This window comes from Eumetopias jubatus, unplaced genomic scaffold (assembly GCF_037043125.1).
Source record: "Eumetopias jubatus isolate StellerSeaLion01/CBP00866 unplaced genomic scaffold, mEumJub1_p1.0 scaffold_7, whole genome shotgun sequence".
Taxonomy (NCBI): Eukaryota; Metazoa; Chordata; class Mammalia; order Carnivora; family Otariidae; genus Eumetopias; species Eumetopias jubatus.
The window spans coordinates 504720-513102 of record NW_028274813.1 but is presented as its reverse complement, the minus strand read 5'-3'; positions in this window follow the sequence as shown (position 1 = coordinate 513102).

Here is an 8383-nt window from a genome sequence, read left to right as displayed (position 1 = left end):
GCTCCCATGTTCGGGGCATAGATATTTACAATTGTTAGATCTTCTTGTTGGATAGACCCTTTAAGTAGGGTATAGTGTCCTTCCTCATCTCTTATTACAGTCTTTGTTTTAAAATCTAGTTTGTCTGATATAAGGATGGCCACCCCAGCTTTCTTTTGGTGTCCATTAGCATGGTAAATGGTTTTCCACCCCCTCACTTTCAATCTGGGGGTGTCTTTGGGTCTAAAATGAGTCTCTTGCAGACAGCATATTGATTGGTCTTGTTTTTTAATCCAATCTGATAGCCTGTGTCTTTTGATTGGGGCATTTAGCCCATTTACATTCAGGGTAACTATTGAAACTTATGAATTTAGTGCCATTGTATTACCTGTCAGGTGACTGTTAACTGTCTGTTGTCTGTGTTCGTTTCCGCTCTTTGCTGCTTTTAGGTTCTCTCTTTGCTTAGAGGACCCCTCTCAATATTTCTTGGAGGGCTGGTTTCGTGTTTGCAAATTCCTTTAGTTTTTATTTGTTCTGGAAGCTTTTTCTCTCTCCTTCAGTTTTCAATGAGAGCCTAGCTGGATATAGTATTCTTGGCTCATATTTTTCTCGTTTCGCGCTCTGAAGATATCTTGCCAGTCCTTTCTGGCCTGCCAGGTCTCTGTGGATAGGTCTGTTGCCAGTCTAATGTTTCTACCATTGTAGGTTACATATCTCTTCTCCCGAGCTGCTTTCAGGATTTTCTCTTTGTCTCTGAGACTCGTAAGTTTTACTATTAGATGTCAGGGTGTTGACCTATTATTATTGATTTTGAGAGGGGTTCTCTGTGCCTCCTGGATTTTGATGCCTGTTTCCTTCCTCACATTAGGGAAGTTCTCTGCTATAATTTGCTCCAATATACCTTCTGCCCCCCTCTCTCTCTCTTCTTCTTCTGGGATCCCAATTATTCTAATGTTGTTTCGTCTTATCGTATCACTTATCTCTCGAATTCTGCCCTCGTGATCCTGTAGTTGTTTCTCTCTCTTTTTCTCAGCCTCATTATTTTCCATCATTTGGTCTTCTATATCGCTGATTCTCTCTTCTGCCTCATTTATCCTAGCATTTAGTGTCCCCATTTTTAATTGCACCTCATCAATAGCCTTTTTGATTTCGACTTGGTTAGATTTTAGTTCTTTTATTTCTCCAGAAAGGGTTTCTCTAATAACTTCCACGCTATTTTCAAGCCCAGCTAGTATCTTTAAAATCATGATTCTGAACTCTAGGTCCGACATCGTACTAATGTCCCTATTGAGTAGGTCCCTGGCTGATGGTACTACCTCTTGTTCTTTTTGCTGAGGTGATTTCTTTCGTCTTGTCATTTTGTCCAGAGGAGAATAGATGAATGAGAGAACAAAATGCTAACAATTTTATAACGTCCCCAGCAAATATACTGTATACAAATCAGAAAAGACCTGAAACCAGGGGAAAAGAAAGGGAAAGAAAGAAAAAAGAAAGAGAAAAAGAAAAGAAAAAGACAGAGAAAGATAAAAACAAAAACAAAACAATACAAAAAAGGCAGAATATGATCAAATATGATCAGGCTAGTGCATAGATCAGTGCCACACACTAGATTTTGGGCGTATTTTGGTCTGTTAGAAAAAAGTGCCTCCTAAAATTTTAAAGGAAGAAATACATATATGTACAAAATAAGGGTTGATACAATGAAGGGATGGAAGATGACTGTAAAGATGAAAATTATAAAAGATTTTATAAAAGGACTTGGTACGATAAGTTGTTTGAAAAAAGAAAGAAGATTTAAGAAAAAAAAAAAGGAAAAAGGGAGAGAATGTGATCAGGCAGGAGACTAGAACAAAGCCATACACTAGTGATTTAGGGTATATTTTGATCTGTTAGAAGAAACTGTACCTCAAAATTTTAAAGAGAGAACAACTTATATATATGTCAAAAATAAGGGTAACTGCTATGAAGGGATAAAATATGACTCTAAAAATGAAAAATAAAAAATGTTTTTTTTTTTTTTAAAAAAGGGATTTATAAGATGTTGGTTGAAACAGGGAAAAAGAAAAATAAAATAGTTAACAAAAATTAACTTTGATGAACAAATGAATCATGGTAAAAAAAAAAGCCATGAATTCTATGTGCAGTATTCCCCTAGCGCTGGAGTTCTCCCGTTCTCCTTGATCGCTAAACTTGGTCTTGGCTTGCTGGCTGTTCCTGCTGATCTTCTGGGGGAGGGGCCTTTTGCTGTGGTTTCCAAATGTCTTTGCCGGAGGCGGAATTGCCCCGACTTTGTCGGTCCGGGGTAAGGAACCTGCTCCGGTTTGCTCTCAGGAGCTTTTGTTCCCTGCAAGCTCTTGGTACAGCTTTGGAGGACAAGGGCAGAAATGGTGTCCTCCCAATCTCCACTCGGAGGAGCTGAGAACTCGGGGCCCCGCTCCTCAGTGTGCCCCCAGAGAAAAGCAGTCACTTCCGTGTCCCCGGTCTCCGGCCGCACTCCGTGCTCACCCGGCCTGTGATCGAGCGTTGCTATCTCTGGCACCCGACCCCGCGCGGAGTCTCCAAACCCAGCAGATCCCTGCAGTGAGTTCCCGCACCGCTCCTCCCCAGGAAGGAAGGGGAGTCTCCCCGGATCTGCTGCTTGTTGGGTCCCTGCTGGGGGAGCCGTGCCCCGACTGGGCCGCAGATCAGTTTATGGCAACCCCGAGCTGAGAGCCCGCGACTCTGCTCCGTCTCTGCAGCCGGCTTCCCTGCTCTGATACCTGGGAGCTCTGGTGCACTCAGGCACCCCCGGTCTCTCTGTGACCCCAAGGGTCCTGAGACCACACTGTCCCGGGAGGATTCCACCCCCCGCTTAGCCACTGCAGCGACGTCCCTCCGCCGAGCCAACTTCTAAAAGGTCCGATTTTGTGCTCCGCGGCTCTATCACTTGCCAGAAGCAGCCGGCGGAGGCCCCTCCCCCGCCGTCTATCCTCCCGAACATCGCCTCGGATTCACTTCTCCGCACGCCCTACCTTCCAGTAAGTGGTCGCTTCTCTGTTCAGAGAGTTGTTGCTACTCTCCTGTTTGATCTCCTGTTGAGTTCGTAGGTGTTCAGAATGGTTTGATCCCTATTCAGCTGAATTCCTGAGACCAGACGAAATCTAGGTCTCCTACTCCTCCGCCATCTTGCTCCGCCCAGGATTATTGACCAAGTGGAATTTGTCCCTGGGCTGGAAGTTTGGTTCAACATCCCCAGATCAGTCAACGTGCTACAATACATTAACAAAAGAAAGAACAAGAATCATATGATCCTCTCAAGAGATGCAAAGAAAGCATTTGACAAAGTACAGTATCCTTTCTGGATCAAAACTCTTCTGACTATAGGGATAGAGGTTATATACCTCAATATCATAAAAACCATCTATGAAAAACCTACAGCGAATATCATTCTCAACGGGGAAAAACTGAGAGCTTTCCCCCTAAGGTCAGGAATGTGGTAGGGATGTCCACTATCACCATTGCTATTCAACATATTATTAGAAGTCCTAGCCACAGCAATCAGACAACAAAAAGAAATCAAAGGCATCCAAATCAGCAAAGAGGAAGTCCAACTCTTAATCTTTGCAGATGATATGATACTTTATGTGGAAAACCCAAAAACCTCCACCCCAAAACTGCTAGAAATCATACAGGAATTCAGTAAATTTGCAGGAGATAAAATCAATGCACAGAAATCAGTGGCATTCCTATACACCAACAACAAGACAGAAGAGAGAGAAATTAAGGAGTCGATCCCAATTACAATTGCACCCAAAACCATAAGATACCTAGGAATAAATCTAACCAAATAGGCAAAGGATCTGTACTCAGAAAACTATAAAATACTCATGAAAGAAATTGAGTAAGACACAAAGAAATGGAAAAACGTTCCATGCTCTTGGATTGGAAGAACAAACATTGTGAAGATGTCAATGCTACCTAGAGCAATCTACACATTCAATGCAATCCCCATCAAAATACCATCCACTTTTTTCAAAGAAATGGAACAAATAATCCTAAAATTTGTATGGAACCAGAAGGGACCCCAAACAGCCAGAGGAATGTTGAAAAAGAAAAGCAAAGCTGGGGGCATCACAATTCCGGACTTCTAGCTCTATTACAAAGCTGTCATCATCAAGACAATATGGTACTGATGAAAAACGGACACATCGATCAATGGAACAGAATTGAGAGCCCAGAAATGGACCCTCAACTCTATGGTGAACTCATCTTTGACAAAGCAGGAAAGAATGTCCAATGGAAAAAAGACAGTCTCTTCAACAAATGGTGCTGGGAAAATTGGACAGCCACATGCAGAAGAATGAAACTGGACCATTTCCTTACACCACACACAAAATAGACTCCAAATGGTTGAAAGACCTCAATGTGAGACAGGAGTCCATCAACATCCTAAAGGAGAACACAGGCAGCAACCTCTTCGACCTCAGCCGCAGCAACTTCCTCCTAGAAACATCGTCAAAGGCAAGGGAAGCAAGGGGAAAAATGAACTATTGGGATTTCATCAAGATAAAAAGCTTTTGCACAGCAAAAGAAACAGTCCACAAAACCAAAAGACAACCGACAGAATGGGAGAAGATATTTGCAAATGACATATCAGATAAAGGGCTAGGATCCAAAATCTATAAAGAACTTATCAAACTCAACACCCAAAGAACAAATAACCAATCAAGAAATGGGCAGAAGAGATGAACAGACATTTTTCCAAAGAAGACATCCAAATGGCCAACAGTCACATGAAAAATGCTCAGCATCGCTCGGCATCAGGGAAATCCAAATCAAAACCTCAATGAGATACAACCTCAGACCAGTCAGAATGTCTAAAATTAACAAGTCAGGAAATGACAGATGTTGGCGGGGATGTGGAGAAAGGGGAGCCCTCCTACACTTTTGGTGGGAACGGAAGCTGGTGCAACCCCTCTGGAAAACAGTATGGAGGTTCCTCAAACAGTTGAAAATAGAGCTACCATATGATCCAGCAATTGCACTACTGGGTATTTACCCCAAAGATACAAATGTAGGGACCCGAAGGGGTACGTGTGCCGCAATGTTTATAGCAGCAATGTCCACAATGGCCAAACTGTGGAAAGAGCCAAGATGTCCTTTGACAGATGAATGGATAAAGAAGAAGTGGTATATATTCACACAATGGAATATTATGCAGCCATCAAAAGGAATGAGATCTTGCCATTTGCAACGACGTGGATGGAACTGGAGAGTGTTATGCTGAGTGAAATAAGTCAATCAGAGAAAGACTTGTATCATATGACCTCACTGATATGAGGAATTCTTAATCTCAGGAAACTAATTGAGAGTTGCTCAAGTGCGGGTGGGGTGGGAGGGATGGGGTGGCTGGGTGATAGACATTCGGAGGGTATGTGCTATGGTGAGCGCTGTGAATTGTGCAAGACTGTTGAATCACAGATCTGTACCTCTGAAACAAATAATGCAATATATGTTAAGGAAAAAAAAAAGAAGAAGGTAGCAGGAGGGGAAGAATGAAGGGGAGTAAATCGGAGGGGGAAATGAACCATGGGAGTTGATGGACTATGAGAAACAAACTGAGGGTTCTGGAGGGGATTGTGATGTGGGGATGGGTAAGCCTGGTGATGGGTGTTAGGGAGGGCACGTTCTGTGTGGAGCACTGGGTGTTATGCACAAACAATGAATCATGGAACACTACGTCAAAAACTAATGATGTGGTGTATGGTGATTAACATAACAATAAAAAAATAAAAAAAGTCTTTATTTCCTTGTTGATCTTTTGCTTAGATTATCTGTCCATTTCAGTGAGGGAGGTGTTAAGTTCCCCCACTATTATTGTATCGTTGACGATGTGTTTCTTTGCTTTTGTTATTAATTGGCTTATATAATTGCCTGCTCCCATGTTAGGGGCATAGATATTTATAATTGTTAGATCTTCCTGTGGGATAGACCCTTTAAGTAAGATATAGTGTCCTTCCTCATCTCTTATTATGGTCTTTGGTTTAAAATCTAATTTGTCCCATATAAGGATTGCCACCCCAGCTTTCTTTTGGTTTCCGTTAGCATGTTAAAGGGTTTTCAACCTCCTCACTTTCAATCTGGGGGTGTTTTGGGGTCTAAAATGAGTCTCTTGCTGAGAGCATACTGATGGGTCTTGTTTTATAATCCAATCTGATAGCCTGTGTCTTTTGATTGGGGCATTTAGCCCTTTTACATTCAGGGTAATTATTGAAAGGTATGAATTTAGTGCCATTGTATTGCCTGTAAGTTGACTGTTACTGTATATTGTCTGTGTTCTTTTCTGGTCTACGTTACTTTTAGGCTCTCTCTTTGCTTAAAGGACCCCTTTCAATATTTCTTGGAGGGTTGGTTTCATGTTTGCAAATTCTGTTAGTTTTTGTTTGTCCTGGAAGCTTTTTATCTCTCCTTCTATTTTCAGTGAGAGCCTAGCTGGATATAGTATTCTTGGCTGCGTATTTTTCTCATTTAGTGCTCTGAAGACATCATGCCAGTCCTTTCTGGCCTGCCAGGTCTCTGTGGATAGGTCTGTTGCCAATCTAATAGTTCTACCATTGTAGGTTACATATCTCTTCTCTCAAGCTGCTTTCAGGATTTTTTCTTTGTCTCTGAGACTCATAAGTTTTACTATTAGATGTCAGGGTGTTGACCTATTTTTATTGATTTTGAGGGGGGTTCTCTGTGTCTCCTGGATTTTGATGCCTGTTTCCTTCCCCACATTAGGGAAGTTCTCTGCTACCATTTGCTCCAATATACCTTCTGGCCCTCTCTCTCTTTCTTCTTCTTCTGGGATCCCAATTATTCTAATGTTGTTTCGTCTTATCATATCACTTATCTCTTGAATTCTGCCCTCATGGTCCAGTAGTTGTTTCTCTCACTTTTTCTCAGCTTCTTTATTTTCCATCATTTGGTCTTCCATATCACTAGTTCTCTCTTCTGCCTTATTTATCCTAGGAGCTAGGGTCTCCATTTTTTATTGCACCTCATTATTAGCCTTTTTGATTTTGACTTGGTTATATTTTAGTTCTTTTATTTCTCTAGAAAGGGTTCCATGGTTTTTTCAAGCCCAGCTGGTATCTCCAAAGTCTTCATTCTGAACTTTTGCTCCAACATCTTACTAATATCCGTATTGATTAGGTCCCTGGCAGTCGGTAGTGCCTCTTGTTCTTATTTTGAGGTGTTTTTTTCTGTCTTGTCATTTTGTCCAGAGGAGAATAGATGAATGAGAGAACAAAATGCTAACAGGGTAACAACATCCCCAGAAAATATATACTAAACAAATCAGAAAAGACGTGAAAAGAAAGAGAAAGAAAGAGAAAAGAAAAAAAAAAGAAGAGGAAAAAATAAAAAGAAACAAACAAAAAAAAATACAAAACGAAAAAATCAGAATATGATCAAATATGATCAGGCTGGTGCATAGGTCAGTGCCACACACTAGATTTTGTGTGTATTTGGGTCTGTTTGAAGAAACTGCCACCCAAAATTTTGAAGAAAGAAAAACTTTTATATATAGAAAAATAAGGGTTAATACAATGAAGGGAAGGGATATGAATGTATAGATGAAAATTATAATAGATTTTATAAAATGAATTGATAAGATAAAAAGATGATTGAAAAAAGAAAGAAGAGGATTTAAAAAAAAAAAGTAAAGGGAGAGAATGTGATCAGGCAAGAGTCTAGAACAAAGCCATACACTAGAGACTTAGGGTATATTTTGATCTGTTAGAAGAAACTGTATCCCAAAATTTTAAATAGAGAACAACTTATATATATACACATATGAAAAATAAGGGTAACTACTATGAAGAGATAGAACATGAGTCTAAAAATGAAAAATAAAAAGTATTTTTTTAAAAATGGGATTGATAAGATGTTGGTTGAAAAATGGAAAAAGAGGAGGTGACTTCTGGCCAGAAGACGAGAGTCTGCGGGTAAATCATCCCTGCTAGATGGATGAGGAGCTGTTGGGTTGAGGCAGTTTCCTCAAGAGTAAAGGGGGGCCTGTGTTAGTGTCATGCCATCAGCCTCCGTTTCCTTTACCCTTCTCTGTCACCAGAGGATATTCCTGTCCAGTTACAAAGTTCAAGTTGTTTCCTCAGTTTCACAGGGAAAATCTCTGGCATTATAAGTGTTCAATTTAGAGGAAAAGATGGCAGAGGAGTAGGGGACCCTATTTCAACTGGTCCACGGATTTGAGCTGGATATCTACCAGACCACTCTGAGCACCCACAAAATCAGCCTGAGATGTAAAAAGATCTGGATCTCTACAAACAGAATATCGCATGCAGTTGGTTTCCAGGTACGAAGCATGGAGCCATGATTCTGCAGGCAGATATCAGAGGATAAATGGCAGTGGGTGGGAGCC